The sequence below is a fragment of the Melanotaenia boesemani genome, chromosome 12 (genome assembly GCF_017639745.1).
Source record: "Melanotaenia boesemani isolate fMelBoe1 chromosome 12, fMelBoe1.pri, whole genome shotgun sequence".
Classification (NCBI taxonomy): domain Eukaryota; kingdom Metazoa; phylum Chordata; class Actinopteri; order Atheriniformes; family Melanotaeniidae; genus Melanotaenia; species Melanotaenia boesemani.
The window spans coordinates 20,141,184-20,157,575 of NC_055693.1; the positions used below are offsets into that span (position 1 = coordinate 20,141,184).

The window sequence follows — 16,392 nt, forward strand, 5'->3', positions numbered from 1 at the left end:
CGTGTGAGTGACATGAAGACTGACGATCATAGAAGAGCAACTATAGACAAAGGGGACTAGTGTTGGTGTGGGTGTACGGAGGTGGTTGTAGCAGAGACTAAAACTGACTGCAGCCAGAGGGGGTAAATAAAAAAAAAGACTGATTAAGAGGGAAGCCCGTGGGTGGGAGGAAAAGCTTAGCGAACAGATGCTTCCCTTAGTGCTCTTGTTTAAGGTCCACACCCCTGGGGGGGGGGGGCAGTGGGAAAGATAATGATCCATGGAGAGCATGGGGGGTTGGGATTTCGAAGCAGCATTGTCCGGTCTCTGTCCTCAAGCCACACCCCTGCAGGGGACCCTGTCAGCAGAGCAGGGCTGGTATCCTGGGGCGAAGTGGAGGCAAAGGCGTTCAAACGCTGCCTGTAAATGGCGTGAAATTACACTTAAGAGTCACAGTGCAGATGGCTGTGGATGCTGGCTCTTATGTGGCTGTGATATACCTGTGATAGCCAACTCTGGGATCTTGGGAAAGTACATCTTTTTTTTGAACAGTTGAAGCAAGATTGGCTGCATAAGATGAAGTGTTATTCTTGTTGTGGTGATGAAGACAATCCTGCATAAAAACCAGACGGGGAATTCCCAAACATAGAGCTTTAGTTAAATATTGACAAAGAGAGAGCGAGGCAGTGGATATCCACAGGAAAGTGGAATTCTAATACCTGATCTATTTGCTCAGTGAAAACATTAAGCCAGGCTCTAAAGCTGAAATTCCAAAGTTCAGCCGATTGTAAGCCTGTGCTCGTGTGGAAAAACATGTACTACCACTATGAAATACAAACCATAAGCAAAATTTACACTGAAACCCATAGTGATTCGCAACAGTTATGTTGTAAAGCACCAATAAACACATCCACATCTCAGCACAATCCCTTGTTTGTGTACAGAACAGATTGCCAGCTTCAGTAACTTGTCATTCTTTCACACATGAAACAGGCAGCAAAGAACTGAATGTAAAAGGTAGGAACAAAAATGTAGACTCAGCAGAATGCAAATTTATAATATGCCTTTTAATCGACGTCTAAACTTTACTAAATGTAACTAAATTGTTGACTTGTAGCAGTTATATACATATATATGTAATATATGTATATGTATATATATATATGTATACTTGTCAAATCAAGCTGCTGGGCTCAAATTGAAAACCAACCAAATTTTCACACCATTGTTGGGACAGTGGTGGTTTATACACAATATCACTTTAAATTACACCCTGGCTTTAGAACATAGGCCAGTCAAACCAGTTCTTAGCTATCACATTAACTAATACAAATAAATTATCCTGATGTTTTTGGCTTTTATTACCTTTACCATCATAGAAATAAGACTAATATTAATTAATTAACCCTTTAATTATCATATTGTATGTTTCAAAAATGTATTTGCTTCAATGGAACTTTGAAGCGTCAACAAAAGCTGTGGAAACTAAACTGTGTCATTTTTAATATCGTAAAATGTAAATTAGTTCCAAATGTGATAAAATCTCTCTTTTGGTGGCAAAACTGATCTTATTTTTGACAGAAAAACACAACGAGCACTAAGATTTGATCTGCTTGTATCTAAAAGGACTTTGATTAGACTATAGCCACAAAGGAACTTGTTTTAGTTCCACTTTATCAAGTAAAGTCAGATTTTTTCTCAGTGCATTCATGCGGTATGTTTAAAGCAACCCTGAAACTGAAGAATCCATCTCTATGGAAAAACCCCAGTTTAACCCCTGAGGTAACTGACTTGTAACAGAATTGCTGCAGACCAAGCACACGGCAACACAAGGAAGATGACAAAGACCTGAGCTGGTATATTCAGATCCCACTCTGATCTGCTGTCCCTGGTTTGTGGTGCTTGTGGGAAATGTGACAAACACACTGTTAAGTGTTTTGGAAAAAGATTAATAAGCACTCCAAGTGCAGACCACTTGGCTGCAGGATTTAACTGTTTAATTTAACAGCTGATCATGTGAATATTTCACATATCAACATCACAATACTTCAAAGGTCTCAGTTTAATACACTGTGAAGTATGAACAGATCATAGTTTGAGTCATTTTTTATTCAATTTCCTTGATCCAATTTTGTTAACAGTAACAAGAATTTGATTTATCCAACATCAATTAAAAATTTCCATTTTGCTTTGGAGAGTGATGAGCAGAGCAGCTGAAATCTGAGCTTTCCTCGTGTCTGCTTTGATCACAGCTTCCTCAAAGAGAGCCTTTCAGACCCGGATAAAGAAAAGTTTCACATGAAACAGAAACAAGGAAAAAAGAAGCCTACTTTCTGTGCATGATGCCAACAATGAAACAGATATCTACACCTGGAATCGTCTCATCTTAACAGAACAAATCATCTTTGTTTACTTGTTTCTGACACTTCTGTGGGCGAGTCATTAGCCTGCCTAACAGAAATTTGCAGGTGGACACCATGTACTGTTGGTTATGATGATTCATCATTTGTTACTGACAACCCTGCCAAGCTTTGACATGAAACAAATGGTAAAGTTGTCTTTAATTCACTATGGTGTTAACTTAAATCTTACTACACACCTCTAGCCTGTAGACACTTTAAATGTCAAAATGCTTTGAAGTTGATATGAGATTAATACTCATGTAAATGCTGATATATGACCTGACTTCAGTAATACAACATATACACTACCAGTTAAAGGTTTGGACACACTTACCCATGACTTTTAATGGGAAAGTGTGTCCAAACTTTTGACTGGTAAAGTATACAGCAGAAGGCCCTACAATCACAAATATTCTGACTAAGTAAAAATTAGGATTTTATGACTTCCTGGTTTTTTTCTCATAGCTCCTGGATTTGAGGGGAGATACAAATTATGCATCCAAGTTTAATCAGGTTACTAGAGCTGATCGATCAGAGAAAACTGATCTTTTTCTGAAGTGGGGCAGCCTTCCTAACTCCCATCAGTTTTACAGGATATTTATACATATGCCAAGAAAAAAAATAACACTCATGCTGTTTGGGAGAGTTTCATAGGGAGGCAGAAACTAGATGAGTTTTTCAACAATCCTACGTGTTAATTTCACGCAGTAACTATAGTCCTGAAATGTCCCACTGACGTTCTAAAGGAGCTGCACCTGAAAACACAAATGTTTCCAGCAAACAAAATATTACCAAGACTTTATTGCTAACATGCAGACATTATGTAACTATTACTTATCTTTAATTAATTTTCCACTTTCAGGATTGCACATATTCATATTCAAGAGACCAGAACAATAAAAATATGCTCAATAAAAACAAAACAAACAGAAACAGTTGCATGTCTGTAAAAACTAAAAGAGAGAAATGAGCAGGATGAAGACTTGAAAGTCTTCCCCCTTTTTTAAATCTAAATCCTATCAATGATATATTGTAATACCACCTAAAATATGATTAATATATCAAATCAGCAGTTAATGGTTTAATAAACGAAATCAATGCGAAGTCAGCCAGTTGTATATTTTTAGAGCCCAAAATTATATCTTTAAATTTCCTTTTAGCCTGCTGTCACTAACTGAAAATAAACTACAATTCGCTTTGGTCCTCTTTCAATCAGAAAAGCAAATATGGCCCTGTGCTTCCATTTTCAAAAGTTGATTTATGATCAATAAACAAAAATATCAATAATTCTAACGATGGATTAAACTAATTCGCAGTTTCAAATCCAAGATCATTTTAAAAGTAAATATACATTAAATAAAAAAAATAGTTTTCTATGAAACAAGCTCTCAGATATAATTTTATTCAGTAGTGTCAAATGTGATAATATGATATAATTCTTTCTTGCTAAGCGTTTAGATAAGCTACAAGGTCCAGTGATACATCTAAACAGTCCAAAGCAAAGATTTAAAAAGAATCAGACCTCAGTCTCTCAGTTTGCCTCATTCCAGCCTCCTGCTCCGTCTCCTTCTCTGGCACATCACGATGTGCAGCCACTCGGTGCTCCATGTGCCCTGGCCTCGCCTCCAAGTGCAACAGAGCTGTTGAACTGGCTCAGCTCTGTTATACACACTCATTACTATTTCACCAGCAGCGGAACAGCAGCATTGACAGCTCCTGTGTCCTCGCATTAATAAGAGACAAAGCAGCATAGCACACATAAGCTTACAGCGGTTTACCTTTACAATCTGCCATCACAGGTGGGGACCAGGTTCAGACACAAAAGCCCACGCACACACACACATACACACACACACACACGTATATAGTTACTGACATTAATCACATAGTGAAGAAATTAAAATCACAATCTGCAAAGTAATTACAGTGACAATAAAAGTATATTTTCCTCTCAAGTGAAGGACAAAAGTTGAAAGAGTTGAAAATTAGCAATAGCTTGATAGATGTCCCCATATGTAAAATGAACTTCATGTGTAGAAATTTAACATACCACACACATGATGTGTGCCTCAACATAAGAGATCCTGAACCAGCAACCCCCAACACAATCAACATAACAAACTTTAAAACAGGATGAAAGGCAATTAAACTGTCAATGAAAGCGTTCCCCAACCACAGGTTTAAACGTTTGATGTTATCAGGACAGAGTAAACCGGTCTTGTCTGCAAAGACAGAGAGAGACTGCAGTAAGAAAAAAGTCTCCTTGTTTATGATTGCCTTCATATAATAACACACGGCTGTCGGCATTTATGGTAGTCAGACTGTTTAAAGATGACAATATTTTAGTATCTGCTCAGTATCTTTTTAGTTTACTGAATTATTTTGATCTTAAAAAGCAAACAGTAAACTCTGACTGTTACTATACAATGCTGTGCTGTGAAAAAATGATCATAAAATAGATTGTTTCTTAAAATACAAATAGCTAATGTAAAAGTCATCCTTTATAACCAGCAGAGAAAGCATGTCTGCTGACGAATATTGAAGAATAATAGGATTATTTTAAGTGTTAGAAGTTTCTGGACATTTTTGTGTTAAACTGCTTAAAAATGAAAACTATAATTCTCCTTTTGTTGTACGAGACAAAAGGATTATTTTAGGCTGGAACTGACTTATTTACACTTTGTTTTTTAATTCCCTGATTCTGAACATGTGCTTGGAACCAATTTCACTTCAATAAATCAGTCAGTCAGCTGAACAGTGTTTGGTTAAAGGGTGAATAATAATAATAATAATAATAATAATAATAATAATAATAATAATAATAATAATAAATTACATTTATTACTTTTAGATTTAACATTTAGCACTTTTCCAGGCACTCAAAGCGCTTTACATTGTATCCATTATTCATTAACTCCTTATTCATACTTGATGGTAAGCTACTAACTGTGTTAACTTCATGGTGAAACCAGTTTAACTAAAGTAGATGGTAGAAAGTAATCCAGCCCAGCATTGGTTGGGCTGTTTAGGCAAACACTGATAAGTGAGTCCTGCCCACAACAGTGGCTAAAGCTAAGAGACAGATAATACTTGTGAGATGACAGTGCTGAGCCCACCAACAGCTCATACTCTGACCAATAAGCACAGAGAGGAAATTACATAACAATGACTGTTCCACACCCACAGAGGATTCGACCCGCACCAACAACAATCCATCTATCCCGATTTTCTCTATATCGTGAGTTGACAGTGGGCTGCAGCAGCTAACAGATGAGGAGCAGCAGGCAGAAAGCCTGTTCGTACTATCCTCCCTCTCATCTGCATGCACCTGGTAATCCAAAGCTTGATTTAGTGGATTGTGCTTGGGACTCTAATGCCACGCACAACAGACACTCTTAGATAACACAAAATGTTTTGAAAGCTCTGCAACCTTCTTGCTTCTTAAGAGTATTACAGAAGTGGGAGGAAGAAAACACAAGCAGGCATGTGTTCATGAGCACTTCACCTCCCACTTCCACAGCAATAGAAAGCTGATATAGAAAGTATGTGGGGCTGTAGCTGGGGTTGCATCCAGCTGCTGTTCCTCACTGGAGTGGAAGGTTAGCGACAAAAGAAGGTCAGAACTGCACATAGACCAGAGGAGACTGCAGGGCAGAGATGCCCTGTACAGTATCAAACAACAATACTGATCATGTTCACATGCGCATCAGTTTCCTACTGATTTTACTCTGTTTTCAGACATTTGTAGACAATTTTAAACTGGTACTGACAAACCCCAATATGCCACCTAGAGCACGCTGATACATGATAGATTTCTGTAACACACAAGCCTCTTTACCATGTTTCTGATCTTTCTCTGTTGGCAAAATCATGATCATATTGGCCGAGATGATGAAAATAGAAAAACTTGAACACTTTCTATGCATGTCGTTGCAGTATGGCTCACCTGATTTCACACCACCTTCTCAGCCTGATTACACCCGGGATAAGACTCCAGGATGCTTATATGTAAGTGAAAATAATCAGTGTATAAAAATGATAGAGGGTATGCAAACATACTCATAGCTTTAGAACTGATTAAAACATTCAACGTTGCTAGTTGTGATATTTGGAGTAATAAATATCTGAGATTAAAGGTTGTTGGTCTCAGTTCTTCTACTGAAGAACCTGTAGATCGCAGACTTTAACAAATGGGTTAATTCATGAATATGTGGGGTAGATTCTGAGCAAATTCACAAAGCCAGAAAGAGCATAAAAGGTCTGGTGCTCTATTCATACTTCTAACTTCTTTTTCATCTGAATGTTATACACCACTAGTCAAAGGTTTGGACACTTTCCCATTAAATGTCATTGGTAAGTTTGTCCAAAGCATAATCATGAAACAATTAAATGTTTAAGTGTACACTTTTTGCCCATTTTTCATGGTCTTAAATATGTTTTCCATGTTTCCTGTTTCTCCAGGAGCTAAAAAAGTATCTTGATACTGTCACACTGAGACCCCAGTTAAACCAGGAAGTCAGCCTCAGCTCTACTACCACAAAACTTGTCCATGTTACACATTTCTATAGGGTTTCATGTGTTTTTGTGTACAGCATAAATAGATAAGAATTAATTGCTCTAAATCACACATTCACAGCCACTGTAGCGGGTGTCGTCTAAGGGAGAGATGGCAGAGGAAAACAGCTTGCAAAGGGGAGTCTGATTCAGCTGTAGACACATTTTAAAATATGTCTGTTTCGAACATTTTTGTCAGGTTTGGGTTATGTCTGAATGTCTGAAAATCTGAATTTCTTTTCTAAGAAAAGTTGAAATACAGCTGTTGGAAAAAATCTCACTTGTGAATTAGGGGATCAGGGATGCAAATGCAGGCAAGTGTCATTTAACCATCCATCATATTGTCAGTAATAAATGTAACAGCTTAATGTGAATGGAGCAAACTTTAAACATTAGCACATTTTTTAACCGACTGTATTTTCAGGACAGACCCGTCATCATTCCTCCAGCTTTTGTTCTGGATTTTAAATCATGCTGTTTGAGAGATATCTAAGATTTCATTTAAAATGTAAGACAGAAATCCTCAAATTTGAGAAAAGCAGAAATTATTTTTCAGGTTTGTTGCACAACCTGATGGGATTATTATCCCCGTTGCTTTGGACAACCATTACTCACAGATACATAAATACAAACTATTACCATTATCTAGGAATAATTGTGCATCCCTACTATTCATATTCTATTTTAAAGATGCGCACATCAGAGGTCAGAGGTACTCAAACACACTCACACACATGCAGGCTGTATGACTTGTGCTTCAGCTCTTGCTCCTCCACTCGTGTGTGTTAATATGCTCCCCATGAGGCGCTGCAGGCTGTGGTAATTATAGAAGCACAGCTAGCACAAATATCACAAGAGAGAAGTACATTTAAAACCACGCGATCCTGCGTGAATACAGTATTGAGCATATGAAGCACACACTGAGGAGACAGCACCAGAGATAGAGAGAGAGCATCCATTGTAACCGTATCTTGATCCAAATTCCCACACCGGCTCTCCTGTAAAGGGTTTTCAAGGTGTTTGGACTTTATGAAGCAAAGGCAGCACAATATTAGCAGCAAAACCCTGGCACACTTAGAGTTCAACAATGCTAAGTTAATCTAAGCCCCTCACAGTTGCAGCTGTAATACCCCTGCCCAAACAGAAAGGGATGTAGAGCTTAACCCACTTCTTAACAAAATCCCAGTCCTCAAACAGGCTGACCAATGAGACTCTTGCAAATGTATCCAACGTGATTTTTGGCAAGTGATGCCCCTGTTTCCAGAGGGGCCTACAGCCCAGATGAGCCCAGAAGATGGGCATTGATTATTTTCTTAACCACCCTGAGCTGTCTTTTTTGGCATTCACTGGTGTGATAGATATGAAGAATGCCAGGCAGGCTCTCGGTGTGACAAGCTGGTTCTGTGTGTGCACAGTAAGCCGGGGCGGAGGCAGGGCCTGTGGAGCTCACACAGCATCATTACTGAAATGTCAGTCAGCAGGAAGGAAACGAGGAGAAGGCCTGAGGGAGGGAGCAGGGGGGAGGAAGGAAGACGGCAAAGATAAAGATGAGAGAAATGGATGGATGGAGGAGGGACATCCTCTTTCAGGTCTCTCCTTCATCCGAGCATTTGTTGTTTGGTTGTTTCCACTCATCTGCTCTTCAAAGGCCGCAGTGTATGTGCAGTGAGCACTCAGCTTTTCTACCTATGCAAGGGCTATTTTTAATATTCTCTTTCTCCCCAAAAGATTATCTTAATACCAAAAGTTTTTTTTTTTCCTTCACTGAGGATGTGCTGGTCCACGGTGAGTACAGAGACATGCAGACCAGTCCATTTTTATTTTCTAAACATAAAAAAATGTGCTTTTCTTAGTGGCCTTTCTGCATCAGTTCTGCATTATATGAGCATATTTTTACATCTACACTGTCAAATAAATTAAATTTAAACAGTCATTTTATTGACAGGATCTTTATTGACACATTTCTACATATAAAGATGTAGAATCTGTATGCAAAGTCTGGTTTTCATTTCATGCTATTGGATTAAATTCCAACTGTACAACAACTGAGGGGTTTACAAAACGCTTGTTTCATAAAAACTAGTTCTGGGGTGATTTTTTTTTTTCTGTCACGACTGATCAGTCATGTGTGAGGTGTTAAAAATAATAAATAAAAGGAATGTTGTCAGAAAATGAGAGCAGCCTCCCAAACCCCCCTTCTCCTAGTGTTTGAGCTGCAGCTGGGGGCTGTCCTGAAGATGATCAGTGGGGAAATTCATCAGTGATGTTAGTAAAACTAGTTATAGGAGCGTCTGCTACGTACAACAAATGAAAATAAATATTTTTAAAGGAAAATATGGTGCTAAGCTTATGTGGTTGACCAGATAGCTCATATTGGCCACAGCGTCTCCATGTAGCCATGGCCAGTTTCGAATTCTGGTCTGGAGCCCTTCGCTGCAGGTCACCTCCTCTGTCTCTGAGCTCCTTTCCTCTCTAGCAACTCTGTCATAAAAGCCTATAGAGCTAAAATAATATTTTTTAAATAATTATGTTTTCATATGGAACTGTTAAAATGTTATATAACCCACCACACAATTAAGACACACCACCTGTGGAAAATACGAGGTTACAGAATAAAAACACAGATTTCGGGGTGGGGGCCTGGCTGCTAAAGTCTAAGTCCAAAAAAGGTCAAATCACCATGTTCAGATACAACCTTTCAAAATGATGCATGATAATGTAACACAGCACAGAGCAGTCTGGTAGAACCTCAGAGCTCCAACTGCTGCATTAATGTGACCCAAAACAGGCCAGGCGAGGATTCAGGACCGGGATTAGAGAAATCTGACCAGCTGCAAGACTACACTGCTTCTGTTGCTACACATGTCAATTACATTAATACAGCTTCCTGTCTGGATGCCAACATCAGGACCTTTGTAACCTTCTGCTGATGCTTGGGACTCAACAGCAGATGTGCAGGTGTTCTTGAAACAAACACCATGATGCAATGCAGCAGTTTCACCGGGGTGACCGACTTCGAGATGCAGGATTTGAGGGTTGAATTTCAAAGATAAGGCTGGTGAACTTCTACATATTTCTACAGTAACTGGACAAGAATAATTCGCATAAACAGGACAAAATAATAAATCCCATTTTTACATGCATTTACAACCTAAGTGGGTATTTCCAGCCCTGGAAAGTTGTACCTTATGTAGTACTGAGCCATGATAACTAGTTCCCATGTTTATCATTAAAAAGGAATGTGTCTCTCCAGACAAAACTGTGGCAGACAAACAAGCAGTATTAGATGTAATTACTGATTTAAATGTCTTCATGAGATAAAAGATATCAAATTAAAACTGAAATACATAAGCTCAGCCTCATAAAACAACATATTAATAACACGCCAAGTCACATCATGTGCCATTAATAGGTGTGTTTTTTGTGTTTGTGTGTGTGCGTGTGTGTGTTGTCACTACACAAAAGGCATATTACCCTTAGCCTGAAATATGTTTAGAGCCTGACCTTAGCCTAAAACAGGGGTGTCAAACTCTGGTCCTCGAGGGCCGGTATCCTGCAGGTTTTCATTGTTTCCCTGATCTAACACACCTGAATAAAATCAAATGGATCCAACTGCTTCTTGTCAACTTCTTCACAATAACCCATTAATTGCATACAGGTGTGTTAAGTTGGCCTAAAACATGTCAAAATTTCATTTGTGTGCAAGGATATCTCACATTATTAGATAATTTGTGTTTTTGGAAAATAAAATATCATCACAACTGTGTCCATATTAAAACAATACTCAGTTAACCAAACAGTATTCACACACACTGCCTCATTATTTGATTACCAAATATGAATAAATCCAATAATCTATACATCTTCACAAACAACATGTCCTCATCCTTTATGCAACAGTAAAATTCTATTTACAAGCATGCATTTTCTTATTTGCATGCAAGACTGGAGGAAACTCTTCTCTGTTTCTAATGTCTCAGGAAATGAAACAGATGTTGTAGTTTCATACCTCCACTAATGCATCATGTGGACAAGAAACTGTCTATTCATTCTTTCTCAGTGGAAGAGCTCCAGATCAATGTCACTGCTGTCTTGGCACATAGAAATAGCATAATTAGCCACATGTGTAGCTGCTCACGTTTGCTGTAAAGCTGTCTGCCACAGTTAAAAAAGACAAAGAACACCTGAGAGGCTCAGCCTTCGGCGCAGTGTAAGCGGGAGACTGCATTTGGCTGATTGGTGTCGAGTTTGACCTGTAACTGCACCACAGTTGTGGGGGAGCAGCTACAAGCGAGGCAAAGCCATTAGTGACACACGTGGACACTTACTGGAAATGTCGCACTCAGCACAATGAGGCTGGAAAACAATGCTGCTGTGGAGACAGCACACAGCATCCACTGCTCAAACATACAACACTTTCTTCTGCAGACTGACTGTCAAAGTACGTCTAGTTGACACGAACCATGAAGCTGTTGTGACATGAAGTCCTCATGAAAGACAGATGAATGATTGATTGTGATTTGTGTAAGATGGTTTCTGGGTGCTGCTCGCAAAGAGCATGAGGGGTGAAACGTTTCCAGAAACACATCTGACAGTAGGCGATCATGCATGGTCAGCTTATTAGATGCCTCTTAATAAAAACTAATGCAATTTAATGCAGGAGCTCTGCAACCACCCAAAGGTTCTGTTGAGCAGTTCTGTCACAAATGGTTTGGTGATGTTTTTACTGAGGTCATTGTGGAAGCTGTAGTTTACAATTTAGCCTTTAACATGAACAAATTGTGACTTAAATTTGACAGACATTAAACACAAATCTGCTGTAAAGTTGTCAAATAGGCAGCTAGTTTTTCTTTTTTTTAAGAATGTAAAAATGGCTGAAATTTACTTTAAAAGACAAACATGCTGAAAATTAAGCCCTTATTTTAACTGCAAACAGATTTTTGGAATTAAATGTTTGTTTGGCAATGCAAACCAATAAACAGCTGTGTAGGCATCCAGACATGAAGCCTACACAGCTGCACAACAACTTGTATCATAATCAAAGTTAACTGTGTGTCTATTACTGTTTATTACACATTTTTACAGGAATAAAAAGAATATTTAATCATATTTATACTAATGTCAATGATATTAAAATATGTCAACAACCTAAACCTAAATATCAACTAAAAGAGGTGGGATTTTCTGGAGAGCATCTGATTTAATTCGTGGCGCTTTAACCTGGACCATATAAAAATATAAGATAAAAAGAAACCTGAATAATAACTAACGTTTTCAATGCCAAAAACTCTTTCACTATTCAGCCACGTAGACAAAAATACAATCTGAGAACACAAAACAAACATTTCTTCACCGGCCTCTATAATTTTAACCCCACACCGGCCCAGCAAACCTATAATTTCCTTCTTCTGATGCCTGAAACACACAATTGAAGAGTCTCTTTGTAAAACTAAACAGTTCAGTGTTAAAAATTGTTACATAATGAAAGGTAATAAGAACCCGAACATTTAAATACTTGTATAGACAGGATCTACTTTACTGTACATCACCCTTTAGGTTACTAAAATGAAAACTAGAGATGTAAGCTCATGTTTAAACAGCTCTGAAATAAAGTACATTTGTAGCTCAAAGTCCATTCATAGGGACGACTGAACAGTTGGTGTAACAGTCCAGGGTCGTCGTGTTAAAGCCTGTAAATCGCAGCTCACTGACAGCTGCCTCAGCCAGCGCACTTATCTTCACCCTAAAATCAAACCAAAGTGTTTCCTCTGAAATCTGCTCAAACCGGACGGTTCTAATTTTACAAGGAGACGAAAAGTAGTTTTAAAAGTAGCATAAATCTGATATTATTACCGTTTCGCGTCTCTGAATCCCGCGGTGATGTCCGGCTGCTACTGCCTCTCGGTCCATCTATTTACTAGAATGGTACAGTCTCATGAGCGTCATGCGTCACTTCCGGACAACTCTCACCAGTCCACCTGTAGACTGCTCATCAAAGATCGTCTATAAAAAGCAAGATTCCGACTACGACTGAAAAAGACGAGCTAAATCAGTTTAATAGCCTGTTGTATTGTACAGTATTTACATAGTTACTGTGCTTAAGTACTCCAGTGTGATAGCTAATATTTCTTTTAGTTTTCTTATTTTTTCGGCTCAAACTTTGAAGATTTTAAAAGGACATGTCATTTTCATACAGCTGTACATTTTGAGTTAAGGTTTTTCATATTTCAAGATCAAAGAGGTTTATTTGTCACATGCACAGTTATACATAGTACAATTGTACAGTGAAATGTGTTTTCTGTACCTGCATCCTTTAAGAATAAAAAAAGAATAAGCTAAATATTTATAAAATAGAATAAAATAGAATAAAAATAGAATAGAATAAAAAAAGTAAATCTTTAGAGTTTAAATAAGATAAAAGAATAGCAGCATACTTGTGCATATTTACATACATATTTACGTGTGCAAATAGGAGTGAGAAGTGGCTTTTTGTTTTGTTCAGTGCTCAGAGTTGAGCAAGCGGACAGCCAGGGGGAAGAAACTTTTCTTCAGCCTCTCAGTCTTAGTCCTCAGGCAGCGGAAGCGCCGGCCTGATGGCAGTGGAGAGAAGAGAGAGTGTGCGGGGTGGCTGGGCTGACTGAGGATCCTCTTAGCCCTTGACCTGCAACGTTCCACATAAATGTCCTGCAGGTTGGGGAGAGTTGTTCTGGTGGTCCGCTCAGCTGCTCGGACCACCCTTTTTAGGGCCAAGAGGTCCTGCTTTGTGCAGTTCCCCATCCACGTGGTGATGCTCCCACACAGGATGCTCTCAATGGTGCAGGTGTAAAAGTTCTTGAGCACCCTGAGAGGGAGCTTAAAGTCTCTCAGTCGTCTGAGGAGGTACAGATGCTGTCTGGCCTTCTTCACACTTGTTGTGATGTGCTGAGTCCAGGTCAGGTCTTGTGATATGGTCACTCCCAGGTACCTGAAAGTGTCCACGTGTTCCACCTCAGAGCCACTGATGAGGAGTGGATGGAGGCTCCTCTGCTGTTTCCTGAAGTCTACAGCTCTTTTGTTTTGCTGACATTTAACAGGAGATGGTTCTCCTGGCACCAGACCTCCAGGTTGGAGACCTCCCTCCTGTAAGCAGTCTCGTCATTGTGGGAGATCAGTCCTACAACGGCTGTGTCATCAGCAAACTTTATGATGACATTTGAGTCTGAAGTGGCCTCACAGTCATGAGTGTACAGTGAGTACAGCAGGGGGCTGAGCACACAGCCCTGGGGGGGATCCTGTGTTGAGGGTGAGGGGAGATGAGGAGTGGTGACCCAGCCTACCCAACTGTGGTCGTCACCTGCATAGGGAAGGATTCACTCTTAGGTCATGCAGCTTTGACACTAGTCTGGAGGGGACTATGGTATTAAATGCTGAGCTGTGATCAACAAACAGCACTCTCACATAGTTCTGGTCAGGCTCAGCCCGAAAGGATGATGTGGGCCTCCCCTCCCGTGGGCTCACCACCTGCAGGAGGGGCCATAGGGGTCAGGTGCCAGAGGCGGGGACCCTGGCGGTCTGACCCTCGGCTGCAAAAGCTAGCTCTAGGGGCGTGGAATGTCACCTTTCTGGCGGGGAAGGAGCCTGAGCTGGTGCGTGAGGTTGAACGGTTCCGGCTAGATATAGTTGGACTCACCTCGAAGCACGGCTTGGGCTCTGGAACCACTGTACTTGAGAGGGGCTGGACCCTCTTCCATTCTGGAGTTGCTCCCGGTGAGAGGCGCTGATCAGGTGTGGGCATGCTCATTGCCCCCCGACTTGGCGCCTGTACGTTGGGGTTTACCCCAGTGGACGAAAGGGTAGCCTCCCGCCGCCTTCAGGTAGGGGGACGGGTCCTGACTGTTGTTTGTGCTTATGCACCAAATAGCAGTTCAGAGTAACTGCTATTTGGTGCATAAGCACAAACAGCTAATTGGTGCTCTTCAACACCCCCTCCAAGGACTCCCTTTTTGGAGTCCTTGGAGGGGGTGTTGGAGAGCACTCCTTCCGGGGACTCCCTCGTTCTGCTGGGGGACTTAAATGCTCACGTGGGCAATGACAGCGAGACCTGGAGGGGCGTGATTGGGAGGAATGGCCCTCATAATCTAATCTAATCTAATCTAATCCGAGTGGTGTTTTGTTGTTGGACTTCTGTGCTCGTCATGGACTGTCCATAATGAACACCTTGTTCAGACATAAGAGTGCCCACATGTGCACTTGGCACCAGGACACTCTAGGCTGCAGTTCGACGATCGACTTTGGAGTCGTGTCGTCGGACTTGCAGCCGCATGTTCTGGACACTCGGGTGAGGAGAAGGGCGGAGCTGTCAAATGATCACCACCTGGTGGTGAGTTGGCTCAGATGGTGGGGGAGGATGCCGGTCAGGCCTGGCAGACCCAAGCATGTTGTGAGGGTCTGCTGGTTACGTCTGGCAGAGGCCTCTGTCAGAAAGAGTTTCAACTCCTATCTCCGGCAGAGCTTCAACCATGTCCCGGGCGAGGCGGGGAGACATTAAGTCCGAATGGGCTGTGTTCCGTGCCTCTATTGTCGAGGTGGCTGGCCGCAGCTGTGGCCGTAAAGTCGTCTGTGCCTGTCGTCTGTGGCGGTAACCCCCGAACTCGTTGGTGGACACCGGCAGTAAGGGATGCCGTCAAGATGCCTTTTTGGCCTGTGGGACTCCAGAAGCAGCTGATGGGTATCGGCGGGCTAAGCGGAACGCAGCTTCGGTGGTCGCTAAGGCAAAAACTTGGGCATGGGAGGAGTTTGGAGAGGCCATGGACAATGACTTCTGGACGGCTTCGAGGAGATTCTGGGTACTCCGAGAGTATGGAGTGCCGGACCCGCTTGTACGAGCTGTCCGGTCCCTGTACGACCGGTGTCAGAACTTGGTCAGCATTGCCGGCAGTAAATCAGAATCGTTTCCAGTGCGGGTTGGACTCCGCCAAGGCTGCCCTTTGTCACCGATTCTGTTCATAAGTTTTATGGACAGAATTTCTAGGTGCAGCCGAGGTGTTGAGGGGATCTGGTTTGGTGGCCTCAGGATTGGGTCTCTGCTTTTTGCAGATGATGTGGTTCTATATAATGACACTTTTCAGTCATTGTAATTTGCATATGCTTGCATGATTACCATATAGAAGTACTTTGTATTTATGTAACTCTTATTAAAGGAGTTGAGGGGCTAGTTATAAATGTAAAACTTAATGAATTACCAATCATAATCATGAGTACATTTTTTGTTGATGATACATGGAATAACAACAAATTGACATTGCTCAGCTCAGTCTTATTTATTTTAGCCCTTTTGGGTTTTAAGTCGGGAAGTGTTTTTAATGCTTATATTATTTATATTTTCTTTTGTTTTTATGCACTAATACATTTGTGCTGAGAAGAATATTTGAAAATATTAATAAAATTCTAGACTTGTGTGGCCAGGCTAAGTATCTGG

The 16,392-nt window shown here is 40.7% G+C and overlaps 1 protein-coding gene across 1 annotated transcript in view; it reads right to left on the reverse strand.

Annotated features, from left to right (window-relative positions):
• Positions 1-12,844, reverse strand: part of si:ch211-45c16.2 (mitogen-activated protein kinase kinase kinase 13) — a 29,921-nt gene extending 17,077 nt beyond the window's left edge. Inside the window, exon 1 of the mRNA XM_042001702.1 lies at positions 12,789-12,844. The gene's annotated coding sequence lies outside the window, so the exon portion shown is untranslated. The remainder of the gene's footprint in view (positions 1-12,788) is intronic.
• Positions 12,845-16,392: the final 3,548 nt, after the last annotated feature.